Below are 25,285 nucleotides of genomic sequence, written 5' to 3'. Positions count from 1 at the left end.
CTTGTGAACGTTTCAAAAACCCAAGTAAAAATAACTGTTCATAATCAATAGAATTAACCATATCAGGCGGGTAATTGATAAAAATGTTGTGTAATATGTCTTTCAGGTAATCATGAAGTGGTTTGAACTTTTGACAAAGTACGAACATGTGACTAAGATTTTCTATACCCTGGCCGCACGTTTTGCATGTGCTAGTATCTGCCTGACCTATTCTGACCAACTTTTCGAGTGTAAAAATAGCTCTATGGACAATCCTATAGTTTAAGCAATGACAATCAGGAGGTAAACAACACTGATTGACAACCAAATAAAGATTTTTGAAATTGAGAGACGGATATAGCTCCGCCCAATGCTTTTCAGCAGAGGGCGTTTCAAAAAATTTTGTCAAAAGAAGGCTGTAAAATAATTTCGTCACAGCACTTCTAATGTGAATTTCTCTATCGTTATCTAAACAAATTTTAACAATCGGAGTAATCTCAACATTTAGAGGATTTTCGGATTTTAATAGTTCTTTCCACTCGTCAGGAATACATCGAATGATTTTTTCAAAAGCTGTTTTTATTTGTTCTGTTTTTTCATCAGGAAATTTTTGTTTTATTATTTCATCTATTGAATTCGATGTGAAGAAACCCGGCATAAATTCATAGCAAATGTCTTTTATTCGTATCAAGCCTGTTTGAATGAATTTTTCAAACAGAAGCATTTTACCGTTGCATGTTATGTTTGGATTACAAAACAGCGGATTATTATATACATGTTGCACTTGAAAATCGATTTTCAAATTGGATTTTATTTTATAATACGCGTTTATCATTTCTTGATAGTAAAGCGGTAAGTGTTTAATCTGTTTTGAATTTAAATGAGTATAAACTACATCTTGTTTTAAATCCATATTATCGATTTTAGAGATAAAGTAATCAAACGCACCTTTCCAAATTGATTGACATTCAGGGTCCAAATATTTTTTTAAGAAATTTTAATCTAAAGGCTTGCATTTTTAGAAAAATATCAGGAATGTTTAAGCCACCTTCCAGTTTTGTACCTACTACACTTTGATATTTTACTAAATGTGATTTACTTTGCCAAAGAAATTTTATAACAATTAGTCGGATTTCATTTTTAACTTTTTCCGGCAATGGACATACAGTTACAGTATAATATAACCGCGACATTATAAGGGAAGTTAAAACTGTAGCTCGACCTGGTAAAGTTAATTCTCTTTTATTCCAAAAGAATAAAATTGTTTTTATCTTTTTTATTTTATCCTTCCAGTTAAGAAGTTCACATAACTCTTTATCCTTTCCAACATATATGCCTAAAACTTTTGTTACATTTTCACTTTTTTGTATTTGTAATTTATTTAACCCTGAATCAGTAATACTGCCAGAACCTAAACTCATAATTTCAGATTTTTGTTTATTAATTTTAGCACCAGAAGCCTCACTGTACAAATTAAGAACTTTGAAAGCTTCATTTACAGATTTTTTATTTGAAGTAAAAATATTTGTGTCATCTGCGTGTTGAAAAATTTTAGCATTTACATTTGAATTTGGGATATTTACACTCTGAATATTTTTATTTTTAATTATAGCTTGACCTAATGGTTCTGCCACCAACACATAGAGGAGAGCAGAAACTGGACACCCTTGTTTTATTGAATTATTTAGTTTAACATACTTTGTAAGGACACCATTACATTTTACACTGCTGTTTACATATTATATGTTATAAAATATTTTTATCCACTGCATAAATTTAGGACCAAAACCAAATTTTTCTAAAACTAAAAACAGATAATCATGGTCAACTTTATCAAAAGCTTTTTCCTGGTCAACTTTAATAAGATAGGCTTCTAAATCATCATTTTCAATTATTTCAATTAGATCTCTTATACTTGATGTAGTGTCTGCAATGTCGCGGCCTAGTATGCAACATGTTTGAAAACTAGACACTAATTTCGGTAGAACAAATTTTAATCTATTGGACATTATTCTAGCAATTATTTTGTAGTCTACACAAAGCAAAGATATCGGTCTAAAATTTTTTAATAGATTTTTATCCCCTTTGTTTTTATAAACTAAGTTTATTATACCATGCCGCATTGATCTTGTTAGGATGTGATCTTCTTCTATAACTTTAAAAATTTTAAGAAAAATCTCACCAAACAAATGAAAAAATTTACAGAAGAATTCAACTGTTAATCCATCAGGACCCGGAGATTTATTTTTTGACATGCCAAATAATGACGATTTAATTTCATCTAGAGTTAAATCGGTTTCTAAATTTTCACTATCTTCATCAGAAACTTTTTCAGAAATATATTCCAAAATTTCTTTTGCCTTATCTTTATTTATTACTGTACTAGAGTATAACTCTTTATAAAATTTATATACTTCTTCTAGAATGTCATCTGTAGTTGTTAAAATTTTACCCTCGGTTGTTTTTAATTCTTTTACAGCGTTACTATTTTGTTTATATTTTTCAAGTTGCAAAAAATATTTTGAACTTTTATCTCCGTCTATAGCCCATTGGGCCTTTGAGCGCAAAATTGCACCTTTACAAATTTTATCTTCATACGTTTTAAGTTTTTGTTTCATTTCTTCGAACTTATTTACATCAAAATTTACATTATTTACCGCCATAGACGATAGTTTTTCATATTCATTTTGAAGCTTAAAATATTCGGACTTTTCAATACGCGATTTATTTTGCGCATATGATTTTGATAATTGTTTTATTTTAAATTTTAAATTGTCATACCAAATAAGCGGCTCATCATCAAAAAGTCTACAATTTTTTTCTTTTTCAATTAATCGTGAAATTTTTTGAACATAATCCTCGTCATGTAATAATAAATTATTAAATATCCATAACCCTGGGCCTCTCTCAATTTCAGTAAAATCTATATTTAGATTGACAAAAGAGTGGTCACTGAAAGTATTATGTTTATAATACACGTTTTTGACAAATTGAGAATATGCTTTCGGAATAAAAATGTGGTCAATTCTACTTTGAATTAGGACATTTTGAACGATACGACGCCAAGAGAAGATTCGTGCATTTTGATTTCTCGCTCGCCATACATCATATAAATTAAACATATCACACATGTTTGTGAGTTCTTTGTATGCTTTATCTTGAGTGTGTTCTGTTTTACCACAACGATCAAGATTTGACAGAGATGTATTCATATCACCTAGTAAAATGATATTTTCTGAATTCGCCATTTTAGAAGCAAGTTTCTCAAAAAACTTATTTTTTTCTTGCATAATATTTGGAACATAGCAATTAATTATATCAATAGCGTTATCATCCTGTTTGAAGGAAATATGGATACATCTACCGTCAAAACTTTGAACTTCGGACACTTGATTTTGTACTCTTTTGTTTACTAAAAAAGCAACACCTTGTCTCAGGTTTACACCATTACAAAAATATATTTTTCCTTCCCAAAATTTTTCAATATTTGGAATAATATCATCATCCCAAAACGTTTCTTGGATACCAACAATATCAAAATAATTTTCTGAACAATATTTTGTAAAATTCTGAAACTTTGTTACATCTCTGAGACCATTAGCATTTATGCTAACAATATTTACCATCAACCAGAAAAATAAACAATAAAAATGTGAACCTATGAACTTGAACTTGGTTGATTAGAAGAGAGTTTAGACTTAGGATTAGACTTCATCTTCTTAATGTCCTCAGGGGTGAGGTTGGGGCTAGTAACCAAACGACGCCTTCTTTTTTTACCCATACTACGAGCCAGTTCCTCATCAGTAATTTCCATTTCTGATTCACTGGCAATCGAAGACTCTGCATTTTTATCATGATCACAATCAACCATGTCAACACTTGACTCATGAGAAACTGACTCGTTCACTTTTTTGGACCCCCCTTTTTTATGCAAAATATTTATTTCATTGTCAATTAAATTGTCTTTTGAATGTTCATGTACTTTCATAATTTCAGTTTGTTTATCATCATCGTCAGGAGTATTGTTACTTGAATCAGGTTTAGTATTTTCATCTAGGTTTAGTTCATCTTGGTCAGTATTAACATCCGAATTTTCTTTTACATCTGTCGAGTCACGGTCATCTAAATTTAACACATCATCTACATCACCACGTTCACCATTTTTAACCTCATCATCTTCTTCCATTTGATCATCATTAGTAGCATTTTCATTTTCGACATTAGAGTCTTCAACATTAGAGTCATTTTGGGGTTCTGTATCAGGACGATCATAACCCCATACAGGTTCACAAATACAGCTGGCTGGATATCTATGACACTTATCACAGCGTGGTTTCGGACAATTGCGAGCCAAATGTCCACTATCTTTGCAACGATAACACATATTGTCAGGGCAGTTGATATACACATGGCCGGATTCGAAGCATTTCGAGCAGACCTTTTTCTGATTGTCATGTAATACACGTATATATTCATGTGAATTAACACCTGTTGAAAACTTCATAGTATACGGTAAATTTTGACGAAAATCTGGGAACCTTACTACCACGTACCTTGTACCATCTGCAATAGTCGTGCCCGGATGCATTCGGCGTTTAATGGACGATATTAACTCAGCACCGAAATCTTCAAGTTTTTTGGTAATTTCTTCATCCGTCACATAATAAGACACATTAAGGAAACTCACCATCTTTTCTTTCGAAAATACAGCATTTGGCTTAAATGTCTCATTGTTAACTTTGAACCCCGTGTCGCATATTAAATCAACAGCTTCTATTTCTTTGAGTGTTATCTCATATATGCTTCCACTTTTAGGGACACAAGCCTCCACTACACCTTCACCAACTTCTGCCTCTACACTATTAATAACCGATAAGGCCGAAACATTTTTATTGTCCCCAACATCAACTAGGACAGTCTGTTCCTTCACAGTTCTATTCGCCCCCCTTCCACCAGGCATGGTGAAGGGAGGTTACGAAAACACGTTAAAAAGTCAGAAATATAGAAAATAATTCACGGCTAGCAAATGTTATGTCACTATGAGTATTCACTTACACCTTAAGCCATGGATGGCTCGTCCTAAGAGAAGAAAAATTTCGATTGAAACTCAGCTTTGAAAAATACGTCCTTCTTGCTGAATGTCTAAACCGGAAGTCAAAAAAAAAAAAAAAAAAAAAATAAAATAGCCTTCAGAGAGAGTCGAACTCTCGACCTCCAGTATACTAGACTGGCGCTCTAACCAACTGAGCTATGAAGGCTCCACGTTAAATGATTTGAAATATTCAATATTTATATCTAGACTTATTCTTCCGTGATCTATGGGCAAGTATATACAAGTGCATATGTAAATGCTCTTTTGTTCCGACGTTGGAAAGTTCCGGGCGGAAAAAACTAACTAGCCGAAAAGTTCCGGAGGAACTTATTAACTAGTTACTTTGTTCCTCCTCTGGTTGAAAAGTTCCACCGGAACAAAGTGACTAGTTGAAAAGTTCCAACGGAACATATCAACTAGTTAGAAAGTTCCTTTTTGCCAACTTACTCAAAACCGGAACTAACAAACTAGCCCAAAAGTTCCAACGGAACTTATCAACCAGTCACAAAGTTCCATTTGGAGAATTGATGCAAAGTAAATGCGCAACATATTATCTTTGAACCTTTTCAAAGGGGAACATAGAAACAAGCCACAAAAGTCAAACGGAACTTATCAACTAGTCACAAAATTCCTCTTTGTCAAATAAATCTATAACGGAACTAACAAACAAGTCAAAATTACCAACGGAAAATATCAAATAGTCAGACATCTACATTCAGAGAATTATCTAAAAAAGGGAAGAACATATCATCATTGAACTTTTAAAAAACGGAACCAAGTGACTTCAAGACACTAGCCACAAATGCCAAACGGAACTTATCAAATAGCTACATAGTTCCTCCTTCATCGGCGAATTATCCCAAACTGGAAATAGCAAACTAGCTTAAAAGTTCAAACGGAACTTATCAACTAGCTACTTTTTTCCGGAACTTTTCAACTGCACTCGGAATAAAACAACTAGTTGGAAAGTTCCGTCGGAACGAAATAACTAGTTGAAAAGTTCCGACGGAACAAAGTAACTGCCGGAACATAGTGGCTGTTACACATACAGATAGACAGAGGAAAATTAACATTCTAGACGTTATGCAGTTGCTTCTGTTTTACTTTTCCTAAGTATGAGACGACACGGTCGATTTCATGTTCATACATCGATTTGTCTTTCTATCGTATCATCTTATCATATTTGTTGTTTCGGTCTATTGACATATTTATTGATAGATGAAGTTGCAAAACAGTTTTTTGTCAATTACCTGTTTGTCATGACGCTAAATAACCAAAAAGATGTACTTATCTTTTCGAAGTCGAAAGTAACCACTAGATATAAGTATACAATTCTGATGTCTGAAACTATTCTGTCGCCATAGCTCAGTCGGTTGACGGCCAGACAGGGAATACCGAGGACCGCAGTTCGAATCTCACAATGGCTTTTTGAATTTGAGAGCAAAATTTCTCATTTGGAACTTAATGTTTTTGACATTTGCTACAAGCCAGATCAAACGTTCAATTCGCATTTCTAAATGATATCAAAATTTGGCGATATAATTTGTCAACCTTTCGTATGGACGAGTCAAATCTTCGGTTGAAATTATTCATGATCCACTTCTTGTAATCCTTTAATTAACCATTCATTTATAGATGAAGCAGTTCAAATGAAATTGCATTTTAACAATTCAAATTATTGCTTAGCCTGCTCACAAACCAGTGTAACTGATCGAGATGCACTTTATGAAAGTTCTAAATGTTATCACGAATAGGGGGATAAATAAAGAGTAAGTGTACGTGAGGCAAAATAACAGAAAATGACAGCAAAAAAATAGCCTTCAGAGAGAGTCGAACTCTCGACCTCCAGTTTACTAGACTGGCGCTCTAACCAACTGAGCTATGAAGGCTCCACGTTAAATGATTTGAAATATTCAATATTTATATCTAGACTTATTCTTCCGTGATCTATGGGCAAGTATATACAAGTGCATACAGATAGACAGAGGAAAATTAACATTCTAGACGTTATGCAGTTGCTTCTGTTTTACTTTTCCTAAGTATGAGACGACACGGTCGATTTTATGTTCATACATCGATTTGTCTTTCTATCGTATCATCTTATCATATTTGTTGTTTCGGTCTATTGACATATTTATTGATAGATGAAGTTGCAAAACAGTTTTTTGTCAATTACCTGTTTGTCATGACGCTAAATAACCAAAAAGATGTACTTATCTTTTCGAAGTCGAAAGTAACCACTAGATATAAGTATACAATTCTGATGTCTGAAACTATTCTGTCGCCATAGCTCAGTCGGTTGACGGCCAGACAGGGAATACCGAGGACCGCAGTTCGAATCTCACAATGGCTTTTTGAATTTGAGAGCAAAATTTCTCATTTGGAACTTAATGTTTTTGACATTTGCTACAAGCCAGATCAAACGTTCAATTCGCATTTCTAAATGATATCAAAATTTGGCGATATAATTTGTCAACCTTTCGTATGGACGAGTCAAATCTTCGGTTGAAATTATTCATGATCCACTTCTTGTAATCCTTTAATTAACCATTCATTTATAGATGAAGCAGTTCAAATGAAATTGCATTTTAACAATTCAAATTATTGCTTAGCCTGCTCACAAACCAGTGTAACTGATCGAGATGCACTTTATGAAAGTTCTAAATGTTATCACGAATAGGGGGATAAATAAAGAGTAAGTGTACGTGAGGCAAAATAACAGAAAATGACAGCAAAAAAATAGCCTTCAGAGAGAGTCGAACTCTCGACCTCCAGTTTACTAGACTGGCGCTCTAACCAACTGAGCTATGAAGGCTCCACGTTAAATGATTTGAAATATTCAATATTTATATCTAGACTTATTCTTCCGTGATCTATGGGCAAGTATATACAAGTGCATACAGATAGACAGAGGAAAATTAACATTCTAGACGTTATGCAGTTGCTTCTGTTTTACTTTTCCTAAGTATGAGACGACACGGTCGATTTTATGTTCATACATCGATTTGTCTTTCTATCGTATCATCTTATCATATTTGTTGTTTCGGTCTATTGACATATTTATTGATAGATGAAGTTGCAAAACAGTTTTTTGTCAATTACCTGTTTGTCATGACGCTAAATAACCAAAAAGATGTACTTATCTTTTCGAAGTCGAAAGTAACCACTAGATATAAGTATACAATTCTGATGTCTGAAACTATTCTGTCGCCATAGCTCAGTCGGTTGACGGCCAGACAGGGAATACCGAGGACCGCAGTTCGAATCTCACAATGGCTTTTTGAATTTGAGAGCAAAATTTCTCATTTGGAACTTAATGTTTTTGACATTTGCTACAAGCCAGATCAAACGTTCAATTCGCATTTCTAAATGATATCAAAATTTGGCGATATAATTTGTCAACCTTTCGTATGGACGAGTCAAATCTTCGGTTGAAATTATTCATGATCCACTTCTTGTAATCCTTTAATTAACCATTCATTTATAGATGAAGCAGTTCAAATGAAATTGCATTTTAACAATTCAAATTATTGCTTAGCCTGCTCACAAACCAGTGTAACTGATCGAGATGCACTTTATGAAAGTTCTAAATGTTATCACGAATAGGGGGATAAATAAAGAGTAAGTGTACGTGAGGCAAAATAACAGAAAATGACAGCAAAAAAATAGCCTTCAGAGAGAGTCGAACTCTCGACCTCCAGTTTACTAGACTGGCGCTCTAACCAACTGAGCTATGAAGGCTCCACGTTAAATGATTTGAAATATTCAATATTTATATCTAGACTTATTCTTCCGTGATCTATGGGCAAGTATATACAAGTGCATACAGATAGACAGAGGAAAATTAACATTCTAGACGTTATGCAGTTGCTTCTGTTTTACTTTTCCTAAGTATGAGACGACACGGTCGATTTTATGTTCATACATCGATTTGTCTTTCTATCGTATCATCTTATCATATTTGTTGTTTCGGTCTATTGACATATTTATTGATAGATGAAGTTGCAAAACAGTTTTTTGTCAATTACCTGTTTGTCATGACGCTAAATAACCAAAAAGATGTACTTATCTTTTCGAAGTCGAAAGTAACCACTAGATATAAGTATACAATTCTGATGTCTGAAACTATTCTGTCGCCATAGCTCAGTCGGTTGACGGCCAGACAGGGAATACCGAGGACCGCAGTTCGAATCTCACAATGGCTTTTTGAATTTGAGAGCAAAATTTCTCATTTGGAACTTAATGTTTTTGACATTTGCTACAAGCCAGATCAAACGTTCAATTCGCATTTCTAAATGATATCAAAATTTGGCGATATAATTTGTCAACCTTTCGTATGGACGAGTCAAATCTTCGGTTGAAATTATTCATGATCCACTTCTTGTAATCCTTTAATTAACCATTCATTTATAGATGAAGCAGTTCAAATGAAATTGCATTTTAACAATTCAAATTATTGCTTAGCCTGCTCACAAACCAGTGTAACTGATCGAGATGCACTTTATGAAAGTTCTAAATGTTATCACGAATAGGGGGATAAATAAAGAGTAAGTGTACGTGAGGCAAAATAACAGAAAATGACAGCAAAAAAATAGCCTTCAGAGAGAGTCGAACTCTCGACCTCCAGTTTACTAGACTGGCGCTCTAACCAACTGAGCTATGAAGGCTCCACGTTAAATGATTTGAAATATTCAATATTTATATCTAGACTTATTCTTCCGTGATCTATGGGCAAGTATATACAAGTGCATACAGATAGACAGAGGAAAATTAACATTCTAGACGTTATGCAGTTGCTTCTGTTTTACTTTTCCTAAGTATGAGACGACACGGTCGATTTTATGTTCATACATCGATTTGTCTTTCTATCGTATCGTCTTATCATATTTGTTGTTTCGGTCTATTGACATATTTATTGATAGATGAAGTTGCAAAACAGTTTTTTGTCAATTACCTGTTTGTCATGACGCTAAATAACCAAAAAGATGTACTTATCTTTTCGAAGTCGAAAGTAACCACTAGATATAAGTATACAATTCTGATGTCTGAAACTATTCTGTCGCCATAGCTCAGTCGGTTGACGGCCAGACAGGGAATACCGAGGACCGCAGTTCGAATCTCACAATGGCTTTTTGAATTTGAGAGCAAAATTTCTCATTTGGAACTTAATGTTTTTGACATTTGCTACAAGCCAGATCAAACGTTCAATTCGCATTTCTAAATGATATCAAAATTTGGCGATATAATTTGTCAACCTTTCGTATGGACGAGTCAAATCTTCGGTTGAAATTATTCATGATCCACTTCTTGTAATCCTTTAATTAACCATTCATTTATAGATGAAGCAGTTCAAATGAAATTGCATTTTAACAATTCAAATTATTGCTTAGCCTGCTCACAAACCAGTGTAACTGATCGAGATGCACTTTATGAAAGTTCTAAATGTTATCACGAATAGGGGGATAAATAAAGAGTAAGTGTACGTGAGGCAAAATAACAGAAAATGACAGCAAAAAAATAGCCTTCAGAGAGAGTCGAACTCTCGACCTCCAGTTTACTAGACTGGCGCTCTAACCAACTGAGCTATGAAGGCTCCACGTTAAATGATTTGAAATATTCAATATTTATATCTAGACTTATTCTTCCGTGATCTATGGGCAAGTATATACAAGTGCATACAGATAGACAGAGGAAAATTAACATTCTAGACGTTATGCAGTTGCTTCTGTTTTACTTTTCCTAAGTATGAGACGACACGGTCGATTTTATGTTCATACATCGATTTGTCTTTCTATCGTATCATCTTATCATATTTGTTGTTTCGGTCTATTGACATATTTATTGATAGATGAAGTTGCAAAACAGTTTTTTGTCAATTACCTGTTTGTCATGACGCTAAATAACCAAAAAGATGTACTTATCTTTTCGAAGTCGAAAGTAACCACTAGATATAAGTATACAATTCTGATGTCTGAAACTATTCTGTCGCCATAGCTCAGTCGGTTGACGGCCAGACAGGGAATACCGAGGACCGCAGTTCGAATCTCACAATGGCTTTTTGAATTTGAGAGCAAAATTTCTCATTTGGAACTTAATGTTTTTGACATTTGCTACAAGCCAGATCAAACGTTCAATTCGCATTTCTAAATGATATCAAAATTTGGCGATATAATTTGTCAACCTTTCGTATGGACGAGTCAAATCTTCGGTTGAAATTATTCATGATCCACTTCTTGTAATCCTTTAATTAACCATTCATTTATAGATGAAGCAGTTCAAATGAAATTGCATTTTAACAATTCAAATTATTGCTTAGCCTGCTCACAAACCAGTGTAACTGATCGAGATGCACTTTATGAAAGTTCTAAATGTTATCACGAATAGGGGGATAAATAAAGAGTAAGTGTACGTGAGGCAAAATAACAGAAAATGACAGCAAAAAAATAGCCTTCAGAGAGAGTCGAACTCTCGACCTCCAGTTTACTAGACTGGCGCTCTAACCAACTGAGCTATGAAGGCTCCACGTTAAATGATTTGAAATATTCAATATTTATATCTAGACTTATTCTTCCGTGATCTATGGGCAAGTATATACAAGTGCATACAGATAGACAGAGGAAAATTAACATTCTAGACGTTATGCAGTTGCTTCTGTTTTACTTTTCCTAAGTATGAGACGACACGGTCGATTTTATGTTCATACATCGATTTGTCTTTCTATCGTATCATCTTATCATATTTGTTGTTTCGGTCTATTGACATATTTATTGATAGATGAAGTTGCAAAACAGTTTTTTGTCAATTACCTGTTTGTCATGACGCTAAATAACCAAAAAGATGTACTTATCTTTTCGAAGTCGAAAGTAACCACTAGATATAAGTATACAATTCTGATGTCTGAAACTATTCTGTCGCCATAGCTCAGTCGGTTGACGGCCAGACAGGGAATACCGAGGACCGCAGTTCGAATCTCACAATGGCTTTTTGAATTTGAGAGCAAAATTTCTCATTTGGAACTTAATGTTTTTGACATTTGCTACAAGCCAGATCAAACGTTCAATTCGCATTTCTAAATGATATCAAAATTTGGCGATATAATTTGTCAACCTTTCGTATGGACGAGTCAAATCTTCGGTTGAAATTATTCATGATCCACTTCTTGTAATCCTTTAATTAACCATTCATTTATAGATGAAGCAGTTCAAATGAAATTGCATTTTAACAATTCAAATTATTGCTTAGCCTGCTCACAAACCAGTGTAACTGATCGAGATGCACTTTATGAAAGTTCTAAATGTTATCACGAATAGGGGGATAAATAAAGAGTAAGTGTACGTGAGGCAAAATAACAGAAAATGACAGCAAAAAAATAGCCTTCAGAGAGAGTCGAACTCTCGACCTCCAGTTTACTAGACTGGCGCTCTAACCAACTGAGCTATGAAGGCTCCACGTTAAATGATTTGAAATATTCAATATTTATATCTAGACTTATTCTTCCGTGATCTATGGGCAAGTATATACAAGTGCATACAGATAGACAGAGGAAAATTAACATTCTAGACGTTATGCAGTTGCTTCTGTTTTACTTTTCCTAAGTATGAGACGACACGGTCGATTTTATGTTCATACATCGATTTGTCTTTCTATCGTATCATCTTATCATATTTGTTGTTTCGGTCTATTGACATATTTATTGATAGATGAAGTTGCAAAACAGTTTTTTGTCAATTACCTGTTTGTCATGACGCTAAATAACCAAAAAGATGTACTTATCTTTTCGAAGTCGAAAGTAACCACTAGATATAAGTATACAATTCTGATGTCTGAAACTATTCTGTCGCCATAGCTCAGTCGGTTGACGGCCAGACAGGGAATACCGAGGACCGCAGTTCGAATCTCACAATGGCTTTTTGAATTTGAGAGCAAAATTTCTCATTTGGAACTTAATGTTTTTGACATTTGCTACAAGCCAGATCAAACGTTCAATTCGCATTTCTAAATGATATCAAAATTTGGCGATATAATTTGTCAACCTTTCGTATGGACGAGTCAAATCTTCGGTTGAAATTATTCATGATCCACTTCTTGTAATCCTTTAATTAACCATTCATTTATAGATGAAGCAGTTCAAATGAAATTGCATTTTAACAATTCAAATTATTGCTTAGCCTGCTCACAAACCAGTGTAACTGATCGAGATGCACTTTATGAAAGTTCTAAATGTTATCACGAATAGGGGGATAAATAAAGAGTAAGTGTACGTGAGGCAAAATAACAGAAAATGACAGCAAAAAAATAGCCTTCAGAGAGAGTCGAACTCTCGACCTCCAGTTTACTAGACTGGCGCTCTAACCAACTGAGCTATGAAGGCTCCACGTTAAATGATTTGAAATATTCAATATTTATATCTAGACTTATTCTTCCGTGATCTATGGGCAAGTATATACAAGTGCATACAGATAGACAGAGGAAAATTAACATTCTAGACGTTATGCAGTTGCTTCTGTTTTACTTTTCCTAAGTATGAGACGACACGGTCGATTTTATGTTCATACATCGATTTGTCTTTCTATCGTATCATCTTATCATATTTGTTGTTTCGGTCTATTGACATATTTATTGATAGATGAAGTTGCAAAACAGTTTTTTGTCAATTACCTGTTTGTCATGACGCTAAATAACCAAAAAGATGTACTTATCTTTTCGAAGTCGAAAGTAACCACTAGATATAAGTATACAATTCTGATGTCTGAAACTATTCTGTCGCCATAGCTCAGTCGGTTGACGGCCAGACAGGGAATACCGAGGACCGCAGTTCGAATCTCACAATGGCTTTTTGAATTTGAGAGCAAAATTTCTCATTTGGAACTTAATGTTTTTGACATTTGCTACAAGCCAGATCAAACGTTCAATTCGCATTTCTAAATGATATCAAAATTTGGCGATATAATTTGTCAACCTTTCGTATGGACGAGTCAAATCTTCGGTTGAAATTATTCATGATCCACTTCTTGTAATCCTTTAATTAACCATTCATTTATAGATGAAGCAGTTCAAATGAAATTGCATTTTAACAATTCAAATTATTGCTTAGCCTGCTCACAAACCAGTGTAACTGATCGAGATGCACTTTATGAAAGTTCTAAATGTTATCACGAATAGGGGGATAAATAAAGAGTAAGTGTACGTGAGGCAAAATAACAGAAAATGACAGCAAAAAAATAGCCTTCAGAGAGAGTCGAACTCTCGACCTCCAGTTTACTAGACTGGCGCTCTAACCAACTGAGCTATGAAGGCTCCACGTTAAATGATTTGAAATATTCAATATTTATATCTAGACTTATTCTTCCGTGATCTATGGGCAAGTATATACAAGTGCATACAGATAGACAGAGGAAAATTAACATTCTAGACGTTATGCAGTTGCTTCTGTTTTACTTTTCCTAAGTATGAGACGACACGGTCGATTTTATGTTCATACATCGATTTGTCTTTCTATCGTATCATCTTATCATATTTGTTGTTTCGGTCTATTGACATATTTATTGATAGATGAAGTTGCAAAACAGTTTTTTGTCAATTACCTGTTTGTCATGACGCTAAATAACCAAAAAGATGTACTTATCTTTTCGAAGTCGAAAGTAACCACTAGATATAAGTATACAATTCTGATGTCTGAAACTATTCTGTCGCCATAGCTCAGTCGGTTGACGGCCAGACAGGGAATACCGAGGACCGCAGTTCGAATCTCACAATGGCTTTTTGAATTTGAGAGCAAAATTTCTCATTTGGAACTTAATGTTTTTGACATTTGCTACAAGCCAGATCAAACGTTCAATTCGCATTTCTAAATGATATCAAAATTTGGCGATATAATTTGTCAACCTTTCGTATGGACGAGTCAAATCTTCGGTTGAAATTATTCATGATCCACTTCTTGTAATCCTTTAATTAACCATTCATTTATAGATGAAGCAGTTCAAATGAAATTGCATTTTAACAATTCAAATTATTGCTTAGCCTGCTCACAAACCAGTGTAACTGATCGAGATGCACTTTATGAAAGTTCTAAATGTTATCACGAATAGGGGGATAAATAAAGAGTAAGTGTACGTGAGGCAAAATAACAGAAAATGACAGCAAAAAAATAGCCTTCAGAGAGAGTCGAACTCTCGACCTCCAGTTTACTAGACTGGCGCTCTAACCAACTGAGCTATGAAGGCTCCACGTTAAATGATTTGAAATATTCAATATTTATATCTAGACTTATTCTTCCGTGATCTATGGGCAAGTATATACAAGTGCATACAGATAGACAGAGGAAAATTAACATTCTAGACGTTATGCAGTTGCTTCTGTTTTACTTTTCCTAAGTATGAGACGACACGGTCGATTTTATGTTCATACATCGATTTGTCTTTCTATCGTATCATCTTATCATATTTGTTGTTTCGGTCTATTGACATATTTATTGATAGATGAAGTTGCAAAACAGTTTTTTGTCAATTACCTGTTTGTCATGACGCTAAATAACCAAAAAGATGTACTTATCTTTTCGAAGTCGAAAGTAACCACTAGATATAAGTATACAATTCTGATGTCTGAAACTATTCTGTCGCCATAGCTCAGTCGGTTGACGGCCAGACAGGGAATACCGAGGACCGCAGTTCGAATCTCACAATGGCTTTTTGAATTTGAGAGCAAAATTTCTCATTTGGAACTTAATGTTTTTGACATTTGCTACAAGCCAGATCAAACGTTCAATTCGCATTTCTAAATGATATCAAAATTTGGCGATATAATTTGTCAACCTTTCGTATGGACGAGTCAAATCTTCGGTTGAAATTATTCATGATCCACTTCTTGTAATCCTTTAATTAACCATTCATTTATAGATGAAGCAGTTCAAATGAAATTGCATTTTAACAATTCAAATTATTGCTTAGCCTGCTCACAAACCAGTGTAACTGATCGAGATGCACTTTATGAAAGTTCTAAATGTTATCACGAATAGGGGGATAAATAAAGAGTAAGTGTACGTGAGGCAAAATAACAGAAAATGACAGCAAAAAAATAGCCTTCAGAGAGAGTCGAACTCTCGACCTCCAGTTTACTAGACTGGCGCTCTAACCAACTGAGCTATGAAGGCTCCACGTTAAATGATTTGAAATATTCAATATTTATATCTAGACTTATTCTTCCGTGATCTATGGGCAAGTATATACAAGTGCATACAGATAGACAGAGGAAAATTAACATTCTAGACTTTATGCAGTTGCTTCTGTTTTACTTTTCCTAAGTATGAGACGACACGGTCGATTTTATGTTCATACATCGATTTGTCTTTCTATCGTATCATCTTATCATATTTGTTGTTTCGGTCTATTGACATATTTATTGATAGATGAAGTTGCAAAACAGTTTTTTGTCAATTACCTGTTTGTCATGACGCTAAATAACCAAAAAGATGTACTTATCTTTTCGAAGTCGAAAGTAACCACTAGATATAAGTATACAATTCTGATGTCTGAAACTATTCTGTCGCCATAGCTCAGTCGGTTGACGGCCAGACAGGGAATTCCGAGGACCGCAGTTCGAATCTCACAATGGCTTTTTGAATTTGAGAGCAAAATTTCTCATTTGGAACTTAATGTTTTTGACATTTGCTACAAGCCAGATCAAACGTTCAATTCGCATTTCTAAATGATATCAAAATTTGGCGATATAATTTGTCAACCTTTCGTATGGACGAGTCAAATCTTCGGTTGAAATTATTCATGATCCACTTCTTGTAATCCTTTAATTAACCATTCATTTATAGATGAAGCAGTTCAAATGAAATTGCATTTTAACAATTCAAATTATTGCTTAGCCTGCTCACAAACCAGTGTAACTGATCGAGATGCACTTTATGAAAGTTCTAAATGTTATCACGAATAGGGGGATAAATAAAGAGTAAGTGTACGTGAGGCAAAATAACAGAAAATGACAGCAAAAAAATAGCCTTCAGAGAGAGTCGAACTCTCGACCTCCAGTTTACTAGACTGGCGCTCTAACCAACTGAGCTATGAAGGCTCCACGTTAAATGATTTGAAATATTCAATATTTATATCTAGACTTATTCTTCCGTGATCTATGGGCAAGTATATACAAGTGCATACAGATAGACAGAGGAAAATTAACATTCTAGACGTTATGCAGTTGCTTCTGTTTTACTTTTCCTAAGTATGAGACGACACGGTCGATTTTATGTTCATACATCGATTTGTCTTTCTATCGTATCATCTTATCATATTTGTTGTTTCGGTCTATTGACATATTTATTGATAGATGAAGTTGCAAAACAGTTTTTTGTCAATTACCTGTTTGTCATGACGCTAAATAACCAAAAAGATGTACTTATCTTTTCGAAGTCGAAAGTAACCACTAGATATAAGTATACAATTCTGATGTCTGAAACTATTCTGTCGCCATAGCTCAGTCGGTTGACGGCCAGACAGGGAATACCGAGGACCGCAGTTCGAATCTCACAATGGCTTTTTGAATTTGAGAGCAAAATTTCTCATTTGGAACTTAATGTTTTTGACATTTGCTACAAGCCAGATCAAACGTTCAATTCGCATTTCTAAATGATATCAAAATTTGGCGATATAATTTGTCAACCTTTCGTATGGACGAGTCAAATCTTCGGTTGAAATTATTCATGATCCACTTCTTGTAATCCTTTAATTAACCATTCATTTATAGATGAAGCAGTTCAAATGAAATTGCATTTTAACAATTCAAATTATTGCTTAGCCTGCTCACAAACCAGTGTAACTGATCGAGATGCACTTTATGAAAGTTCTAAATGTTATCACGAATAGGGGGATAAATAAAGAGTAAGTGTACGTGAGGCAAAATAACAGAAAATGACAGCAAAAAAATAGCCTTCAGAGAGAGTCGAACTCTCGACCTCCAGTTTACTAGACTGGCGCTCTAACCAACTGAGCTATGAAGGCTCCACGTTAAATGATTTGAAATATTCAATATTTATATCTAGACTTATTCTTCCGTGATCTATGGGCAAGTATATACAAGTGCATACAGATAGACAGAGGAAAATTAACATTCTAGACGTTATGCAGTTGCTTCTGTTTTACTTTTCCTAAGTATGAGACGACACGGTCGATTTTATGTTCATACATCGATTTGTCTTTCTATCGTATCATCTTATCATATTTGTTGTTTCGGTCTATTGACATATTTATTGATAGATGAAGTTGCAAAACAGTTTTTTGTCAATTACCTGTTTGTCATGACGCTAAATAACCAAAAAGATGTACTTATCTTTTCGAAGTCGAAAGTAACCACTAGATATAAGTATACAATTCTGATGTCTGAAACTATTCTGTCGCCATAGCTCAGTCGGTTGACGGCCAGACAGGGAATACCGAGGACCGCAGTTCGAATCTCACAATGGCTTTTTGAATTTGAGAGCAAAATTTCTCATTTGGAACTTAATGTTTTTGACATTTGCTACAAGCCAGATCAAACGTTCAATTCGCATTTCTAAATGATATCAAAATTTGGCGATATAATTTGTCAACCTTTCGTATGGACGAGTCAAATCTTCGGTTGAAATTATTCATGATCCACTTCTTGTAATCCTTTAATTAACCATTCATTTATAGATGAAGCAGTTCAAATGAAATTGCATTTTAACAATTCAAATTATTGCTTAGCCTGCTCACAAACCAGTGTAACTGATCGAGATGCACTTTATGAAAGTTCTAAATGTTATCACGAATAGGGGGATAAATAAAGAGTAAGTGTACGTGAGGCAAAATAACAGAAAATGACAGCAAAAAAATAGCCTTCAGAGAGAGTCGAACTCTCGACCTCCAGTTTACTAGACTGGCGCTCTAACCAACTGAGCTATGAAGGCTCCACGTTAAATGATTTGAAATATTCAATATTTATATCTAGACTTATTCTTCCGTGATCTATGGGCAAGTATATACAAGTGCATACAGATAGACAGAGGAAAATTAACATTCTAGACGTTATGCAGTTGCTTCTGTTTTACTTTTCCTAAGTATGAGACGACACGGTCGATTTTATGTTCATACATCGATTTGTCTTTCTATCGTATCATCTTATCATATTTGTTGTTTCGGTCTATTGACATATTTATTGATAGATGAAGTTGCAAAACAGTTTTTTGTCAATTACCTGTTTGTCATGACGCTAAATAACCAACAAGATGTACTTATCTTTTCGAAGTCGAAAGTAACCACTAGATATAAGTATACAATTCTGATGTCTGAAACTATTCTGTCGCCATAGCTCAGTCGGTTGACGGCCAGACAGGGAATACCGAGGACCGCAGTTCGAATCTCACAATGGCTTTTTGAATTTGAGAGCAAAATTTCTCATTTGGAACTTAATGTTTTTGACATTTGCTACAAGCCAGATCAAACGTTCAATTCGCATTTCTAAATGATATCAAAATTTGGCGATATAATTTGTCAACCTTTCGTATGGACGAGTCAAATCTTCGGTTGAAATTATTCATGATCCACTTCTTGTAATCCTTTAATTAACCATTCATTTATAGATGAAGCAGTTCAAATGAAATTGCATTTTAACAATTCAAATTATTGCTTAGCCTGCTCACAAACCAGTGTAACTGATCGAGATGCACTTTATGAAAGTTCTAAATGTTATCACGAATAGGGGGATAAATAAAGAGTAAGTGTACGTGAGGCAAAATAACAGAAAATGACAGCAAAAAAATAGCCTTCAGAGAGAGTCGAACTCTCGACCTCCAGTTTACTAGACTGGCGCTCTAACCAACTGAGCTATGAAGGCTCCACGTTAAATGATTTGAAATATTCAATATTTATATCTAGACTTATTCTTCCGTGATCTATGGGCAAGTATATACAAGTGCATACAGATAGACAGAGGAAAATTAACATTCTAGACGTTATGCAGTTGCTTCTGTTTTACTTTTCCTAAGTATGAGACGACACGGTCGATTTTATGTTCATACATCGATTTGTCTTTCTATCGTATCGTCTTATCATATTTGTTGTTTCGGTCTATTGACATATTTATTGATAGATGAAGTTGCAAAACAGTTTTTTGTCAATTACCTGTTTGTCATGACGCTAAATAACCAAAAAGATGTACTTATCTTTTCGAAGTCGAAAGTAACCACTAGATATAAGTATACAATTCTGATGTCTGAAACTATTCTGTCGCCATAGCTCAGTCGGTTGACGGCCAGACAGGGAATACCGAGGACCGCAGTTCGAATCTCACAATGGCTTTTTGAATTTGAGAGCAAAATTTCTCATTTGGAACTTAATGTTTTTGACATTTGCTACAAGCCAGATCAAACGTTCAATTCGCATTTCTAAATGATATCAAAATTTGGCGATATAATTTGTCAACCTTTCGTATGGACGAGTCAAATCTTCGGTTGAAATTATTCATGATCCACTTCTTGTAATCCTTTAATTAACCATTCATTTATAGATGAAGCAGTTCAAATGAAATTGCATTTTAACAATTCAAATTATTGCTTAGCCTGCTCACAAACCAGTGTAACTGATCGAGATGCACTTTATGAAAGTTCTAAATGTTATCACGAATAGGGGGATAAATAAAGAGTAAGTGTACGTGAGGCAAAATAACAGAAAATGACAGCAAAAAAATAGCCTTCAGAGAGAGTCGAACTCTCGACCTCCAGTTTACTAGACTGGCGCTCTAACCAACTGAGCTATGAAGGCTCCACGTTAAATGATTTGAAATATTCAATATTTATATCTAGACTTATTCTTCCGTGATCTATGGGCAAGTATATACAAGTGCATACAGATAGACAGAGGAAAATTAACATTCTAGACGTTATGCAGTTGCTTCTGTTTTACTTTTCCTAAGTATGAGACGACACGGTCGATTTTATGTTCATACATCGATTTGTCTTTCTATCGTATCATCTTATCATATTTGTTGTTTCGGTCTATTGACATATTTATTGATAGATGAAGTTGCAAAACAGTTTTTTGTCAATTACCTGTTTGTCATGACGCTAAATAACCAAAAAGATGTACTTATCTTTTCGAAGTCGAAAGTAACCACTAGATATAAGTATACAATTCTGATGTCTGAAACTATTCTGTCGCCATAGCTCAGTCGGTTGACGGCCAGACAGGGAATACCGAGGACCGCAGTTCGAATCTCACAATGGCTTTTTGAATTTGAGAGCAAAATTTCTCATTTGGAACTTAATGTTTTTGACATTTGCTACAAGCCAGATCAAACGTTCAATTCGCATTTCTAAATGATATCAAAATTTGGCGATATAATTTGTCAACCTTTCGTATGGACGAGTCAAATCTTCGGTTGAAATTATTCATGATCCACTTCTTGTAATCCTTTAATTAACCATTCATTTATAGATGAAGCAGTTCAAATGAAATTGCATTTTAACAATTCAAATTATTGCTTAGCCTGCTCACAAACCAGTGTAACTGATCGAGATGCACTTTATGAAAGTTCTAAATGTTATCACGAATAGGGGGATAAATAAAGAGTAAGTGTACGTGAGGCAAAATAACAGAAAATGACAGCAAAAAAATAGCCTTCAGAGAGAGTCGAACTCTCGACCTCCAGTTTACTAGACTGGCGCTCTAACCAACTGAGCTATGAAGGCTCCACGTTAAATGATTTGAAATATTCAATATTTATATCTAGACTTATTCTTCCGTGATCTATGGGCAAGTATATACAAGTGCATACAGATAGACAGAGGAAAATTAACATTCTAGACGTTATGCAGTTGCTTCTGTTTTACTTTTCCTAAGTATGAGACGACACGGTCGATTTTATGTTCATACATCGATTTGTCTTTCTATCGTATCATCTTATCATATTTGTTGTTTCGGTCTATTGACATATTTATTGATAGATGAAGTTGCAAAACAGTTTTTTGTCAATTACCTGTTTGTCATGACGCTAAATAACCAAAAAGATGTACTTATCTTTTCGAAGTCGAAAGTAACCACTAGATATAAGTATACAATTCTGATGTCTGAAACTATTCTGTCGCCATAGCTCAGTCGGTTGACGGCCAGACAGGGAATACCGAGGACCGCAGTTCGAATCTCACAATGGCTTTTTGAATTTGAGAGCAAAATTTCTCATTTGGAACTTAATGTTTTTGACATTTGCTACAAGCCAGATCAAACGTTCAATTCGCATTTCTAAATGATATCAAAATTTGGCGATATAATTTGTCAACCTTTCGTATGGACGAGTCAAATCTTCGGTTGAAATTATTCATGATCCACTTCTTGTAATCCTTTAATTAACCATTCATTTATAGATGAAGCAGTTCAAATGAAATTGCATTTTAACAATTCAAATTATTGCTTAGCCTGCTCACAAACCAGTGTAACTGATCGAGATGCACTTTATGAAAGTTCTAAATGTTATCACGAATAGGGGGATAAATAAAGAGTAAGTGTACGTGAGGCAAAATAACAGAAAATGACAGCAAAAAAATAGCCTTCAGAGAGAGTCGAACTCTCGACCTCCAGTTTACTAGACTGGCGCTCTAACCAACTGAGCTATGAAGGCTCCACGTTAAATGATTTGAAATATTCAATATTTATATCTAGACTTATTCTTCCGTGATCTATGGGCAAGTATATACAAGTGCATACAGATAGACAGAGGAAAATTAACATTCTAGACGTTATGCAGTTGCTTCTGTTTTACTTTTCCTAAGTATGAGACGACACGGTCGATTTTATGTTCATACATCGATTTGTCTTTCTATCGTATCATCTTATCATATTTGTTGTTTCGGTCTATTGACATATTTATTGATAGATGAAGTTGCAAAACAGTTTTTTGTCAATTACCTGTTTGTCATGACGCTAAATAACCAAAAAGATGTACTTATCTTTTCGAAGTCGAAAGTAACCACTAGATATAAGTATACAATTCTGATGTCTGAAACTATTCTGTCGCCATAGCTCAGTCGGTTGACGGCCAGACAGGGAATACCGAGGACCGCAGTTCGAATCTCACAATGGCTTTTTGAATTTGAGAGCAAAATTTCTCATTTGGAACTTAATGTTTTTGACATTTGCTACAAGCCAGATCAAACGTTCAATTCGCATTTCTAAATGATATCAAAATTTGGCGATATAATTTGTCAACCTTTCGTATGGACGAGTCAAATCTTCGGTTGAAATTATTCATGATCCACTTCTTGTAATCCTTTAATTAACCATTCATTTATAGATGAAGCAGTTCAAATGAAATTGCATTTTAACAATTCAAATTATTGCTTAGCCTGCTCACAAACCAGTGTAACTGATCGAGATGCACTTTATGAAAGTTCTAAATGTTATCACGAATAGGGGGATAAATAAAGAGTAAGTGTACGTGAGGCAAAATAACAGAAAATGACAGCAAAAAAATAGCCTTCAGAGAGAGTCGAACTCTCGACCTCCAGTTTACTAGACTGGCGCTCTAACCAACTGAGCTATGAAGGCTCCACGTTAAATGATTTGAAATATTCAATATTTATATCTAGACTTATTCTTCCGTGATCTATGGGCAAGTATATACAAGTGCATACAGATAGACAGAGGAAAATTAACATTCTAGACGTTATGCAGTTGCTTCTGTTTTACTTTTCCTAAGTATGAGACGACACGGTCGATTTTATGTTCATACATCGATTTGTCTTTCTATCGTATCATCTTATCATATTTGTTGTTTCGGTCTATTGACATATTTATTGATAGATGAAGTTGCAAAACAGTTTTTTGTCAATTACCTGTTTGTCATGACGCTAAATAACCAAAAAGATGTACTTATCTTTTCGAAGTCGAAAGTAACCACTAGATATAAGTATACAATTCTGATGTCTGAAACTATTCTGTCGCCATAGCTCAGTCGGTTGACGGCCAGACAGGGAATACCGAGGACCGCAGTTCGAATCTCACAATGGCTTTTTGAATTTGAGAGCAAAATTTCTCATTTGGAACTTAATGTTTTTGACATTTGCTACAAGCCAGATCAAACGTTCAATTCGCATTTCTAAATGATATCAAAATTTGGCGATATAATTTGTCAACCTTTCGTATGGACGAGTCAAATCTTCGGTTGAAATTATTCATGATCCACTTCTTGTAATCCTTTAATTAACCATTCATTTATAGATGAAGCAGTTCAAATGAAATTGCATTTTAACAATTCAAATTATTGCTTAGCCTGCTCACAAACCAGTGTAACTGATCGAGATGCACTTTATGAAAGTTCTAAATGTTATCACGAATAGGGGGATAAATAAAGAGTAAGTGTACGTGAGGCAAAATAACAGAAAATGACAGCAAAAAAATAGCCTTCAGAGAGAGTCGAACTCTCGACCTCCAGTTTACTAGACTGGCGCTCTAACCAACTGAGCTATGAAGGCTCCACGTTAAATGATTTGAAATATTCAATATTTATATCTAGACTTATTCTTCCGTGATCTATGGGCAAGTATATACAAGTGCATACAGATAGACAGAGGAAAATTAACATTCTAGACGTTATGCAGTTGCTTCTGTTTTACTTTTCCTAAGTATGAGACGACACGGTCGATTTTATGTTCATACATCGATTTGTCTTTCTATCGTATCATCTTATCATATTTGTTGTTTCGGTCTATTGACATATTTATTGATAGATGAAGTTGCAAAACAGTTTTTTGTCAATTACCTGTTTGTCATGACGCTAAATAACCAAAAAGATGTACTTATCTTTTCGAAGTCGAAAGTAACCACTAGATATAAGTATACAATTCTGATGTCTGAAACTATTCTGTCGCCATAGCTCAGTCGGTTGACGGCCAGACAGGGAATACCGAGGACCGCAGTTCGAATCTCACAATGGCTTTTTGAATTTGAGAGCAAAATTTCTCATTTGGAACTTAATGTTTTTGACATTTGCTACAAGCCAGATCAAACGTTCAATTCGCATTTCTAAATGATATCAAAATTTGGCGATATAATTTGTCAACCTTTCGTATGGACGAGTCAAATCTTCGGTTGAAATTATTCATGATCCACTTCTTGTAATCCTTTAATTAACCATTCATTTATAGATGAAGCAGTTCAAATGAAATTGCATTTTAACAATTCAAATTATTGCTTAGCCTGCTCA

At 34.5% G+C, this 25,285-nt stretch overlaps 21 non-coding genes across 21 annotated transcripts; all 21 read right to left on the bottom strand.

Moving 5' to 3' along the window:
- Positions 1-5,163: 5,163 nt before the first annotated feature.
- Trnat-agu (transfer RNA threonine (anticodon AGU)) lies at positions 5,164-5,237 on the bottom strand. Its single transcript has one exon. It is a non-coding gene; the product is annotated as a tRNA-Thr (tRNA).
- Positions 5,238-6,886: 1,649 nt separating this feature from the next.
- On the bottom strand, positions 6,887-6,960 carry Trnat-agu (transfer RNA threonine (anticodon AGU)). Its single transcript has one exon. It is a non-coding gene; the product is annotated as a tRNA-Thr (tRNA).
- An 852-nt stretch (positions 6,961-7,812) lies between these two features.
- On the bottom strand, positions 7,813-7,886 carry Trnat-agu (transfer RNA threonine (anticodon AGU)). Its single transcript has one exon. It is a non-coding gene; the product is annotated as a tRNA-Thr (tRNA).
- An 852-nt stretch (positions 7,887-8,738) lies between these two features.
- Trnat-agu (transfer RNA threonine (anticodon AGU)) lies at positions 8,739-8,812 on the bottom strand. Its single transcript has one exon. It is a non-coding gene; the product is annotated as a tRNA-Thr (tRNA).
- Positions 8,813-9,664: 852 nt separating this feature from the next.
- Trnat-agu (transfer RNA threonine (anticodon AGU)) lies at positions 9,665-9,738 on the bottom strand. The gene has a single exon. It is a non-coding gene; the product is annotated as a tRNA-Thr (tRNA).
- An 852-nt stretch (positions 9,739-10,590) lies between these two features.
- Trnat-agu (transfer RNA threonine (anticodon AGU)) lies at positions 10,591-10,664 on the bottom strand. Its single transcript has one exon. It is a non-coding gene; the product is annotated as a tRNA-Thr (tRNA).
- An 852-nt stretch (positions 10,665-11,516) lies between these two features.
- On the bottom strand, positions 11,517-11,590 carry Trnat-agu (transfer RNA threonine (anticodon AGU)). Its single transcript has one exon. It is a non-coding gene; the product is annotated as a tRNA-Thr (tRNA).
- Positions 11,591-12,442: 852 nt separating this feature from the next.
- Trnat-agu (transfer RNA threonine (anticodon AGU)) lies at positions 12,443-12,516 on the bottom strand. Its single transcript has one exon. It is a non-coding gene; the product is annotated as a tRNA-Thr (tRNA).
- An 852-nt stretch (positions 12,517-13,368) lies between these two features.
- On the bottom strand, positions 13,369-13,442 carry Trnat-agu (transfer RNA threonine (anticodon AGU)). The gene has a single exon. It is a non-coding gene; the product is annotated as a tRNA-Thr (tRNA).
- An 852-nt stretch (positions 13,443-14,294) lies between these two features.
- On the bottom strand, positions 14,295-14,368 carry Trnat-agu (transfer RNA threonine (anticodon AGU)). Its single transcript has one exon. It is a non-coding gene; the product is annotated as a tRNA-Thr (tRNA).
- An 852-nt stretch (positions 14,369-15,220) lies between these two features.
- On the bottom strand, positions 15,221-15,294 carry Trnat-agu (transfer RNA threonine (anticodon AGU)). Its single transcript has one exon. It is a non-coding gene; the product is annotated as a tRNA-Thr (tRNA).
- An 852-nt stretch (positions 15,295-16,146) lies between these two features.
- Positions 16,147-16,220, bottom strand: Trnat-agu (transfer RNA threonine (anticodon AGU)). Its single transcript has one exon. It is a non-coding gene; the product is annotated as a tRNA-Thr (tRNA).
- Positions 16,221-17,072: 852 nt separating this feature from the next.
- On the bottom strand, positions 17,073-17,146 carry Trnat-agu (transfer RNA threonine (anticodon AGU)). Its single transcript has one exon. It is a non-coding gene; the product is annotated as a tRNA-Thr (tRNA).
- Positions 17,147-17,998: 852 nt separating this feature from the next.
- Positions 17,999-18,072, bottom strand: Trnat-agu (transfer RNA threonine (anticodon AGU)). The gene has a single exon. It is a non-coding gene; the product is annotated as a tRNA-Thr (tRNA).
- An 852-nt stretch (positions 18,073-18,924) lies between these two features.
- Positions 18,925-18,998, bottom strand: Trnat-agu (transfer RNA threonine (anticodon AGU)). Its single transcript has one exon. It is a non-coding gene; the product is annotated as a tRNA-Thr (tRNA).
- Positions 18,999-19,850: 852 nt separating this feature from the next.
- On the bottom strand, positions 19,851-19,924 carry Trnat-agu (transfer RNA threonine (anticodon AGU)). The gene has a single exon. It is a non-coding gene; the product is annotated as a tRNA-Thr (tRNA).
- Positions 19,925-20,776: 852 nt separating this feature from the next.
- On the bottom strand, positions 20,777-20,850 carry Trnat-agu (transfer RNA threonine (anticodon AGU)). Its single transcript has one exon. It is a non-coding gene; the product is annotated as a tRNA-Thr (tRNA).
- Positions 20,851-21,702: 852 nt separating this feature from the next.
- Positions 21,703-21,776, bottom strand: Trnat-agu (transfer RNA threonine (anticodon AGU)). The gene has a single exon. It is a non-coding gene; the product is annotated as a tRNA-Thr (tRNA).
- Positions 21,777-22,628: 852 nt separating this feature from the next.
- On the bottom strand, positions 22,629-22,702 carry Trnat-agu (transfer RNA threonine (anticodon AGU)). Its single transcript has one exon. It is a non-coding gene; the product is annotated as a tRNA-Thr (tRNA).
- An 852-nt stretch (positions 22,703-23,554) lies between these two features.
- Trnat-agu (transfer RNA threonine (anticodon AGU)) lies at positions 23,555-23,628 on the bottom strand. The gene has a single exon. It is a non-coding gene; the product is annotated as a tRNA-Thr (tRNA).
- Positions 23,629-24,480: 852 nt separating this feature from the next.
- On the bottom strand, positions 24,481-24,554 carry Trnat-agu (transfer RNA threonine (anticodon AGU)). The gene has a single exon. It is a non-coding gene; the product is annotated as a tRNA-Thr (tRNA).
- Between the last annotated feature and the right edge of the window lie 731 nt (positions 24,555-25,285).

This window comes from Mytilus californianus, unplaced genomic scaffold, assembly GCF_021869535.1.
Source record: "Mytilus californianus isolate M0D057914Y unplaced genomic scaffold, xbMytCali1.0.p SCAF_5, whole genome shotgun sequence".
Lineage (NCBI taxonomy): Eukaryota > Metazoa > Mollusca > Bivalvia > Mytilida > Mytilidae > Mytilus > Mytilus californianus.
Note: the sequence above shows the minus strand (reverse complement) of the source record. Positions and strands in the feature narration are given on the sequence as shown.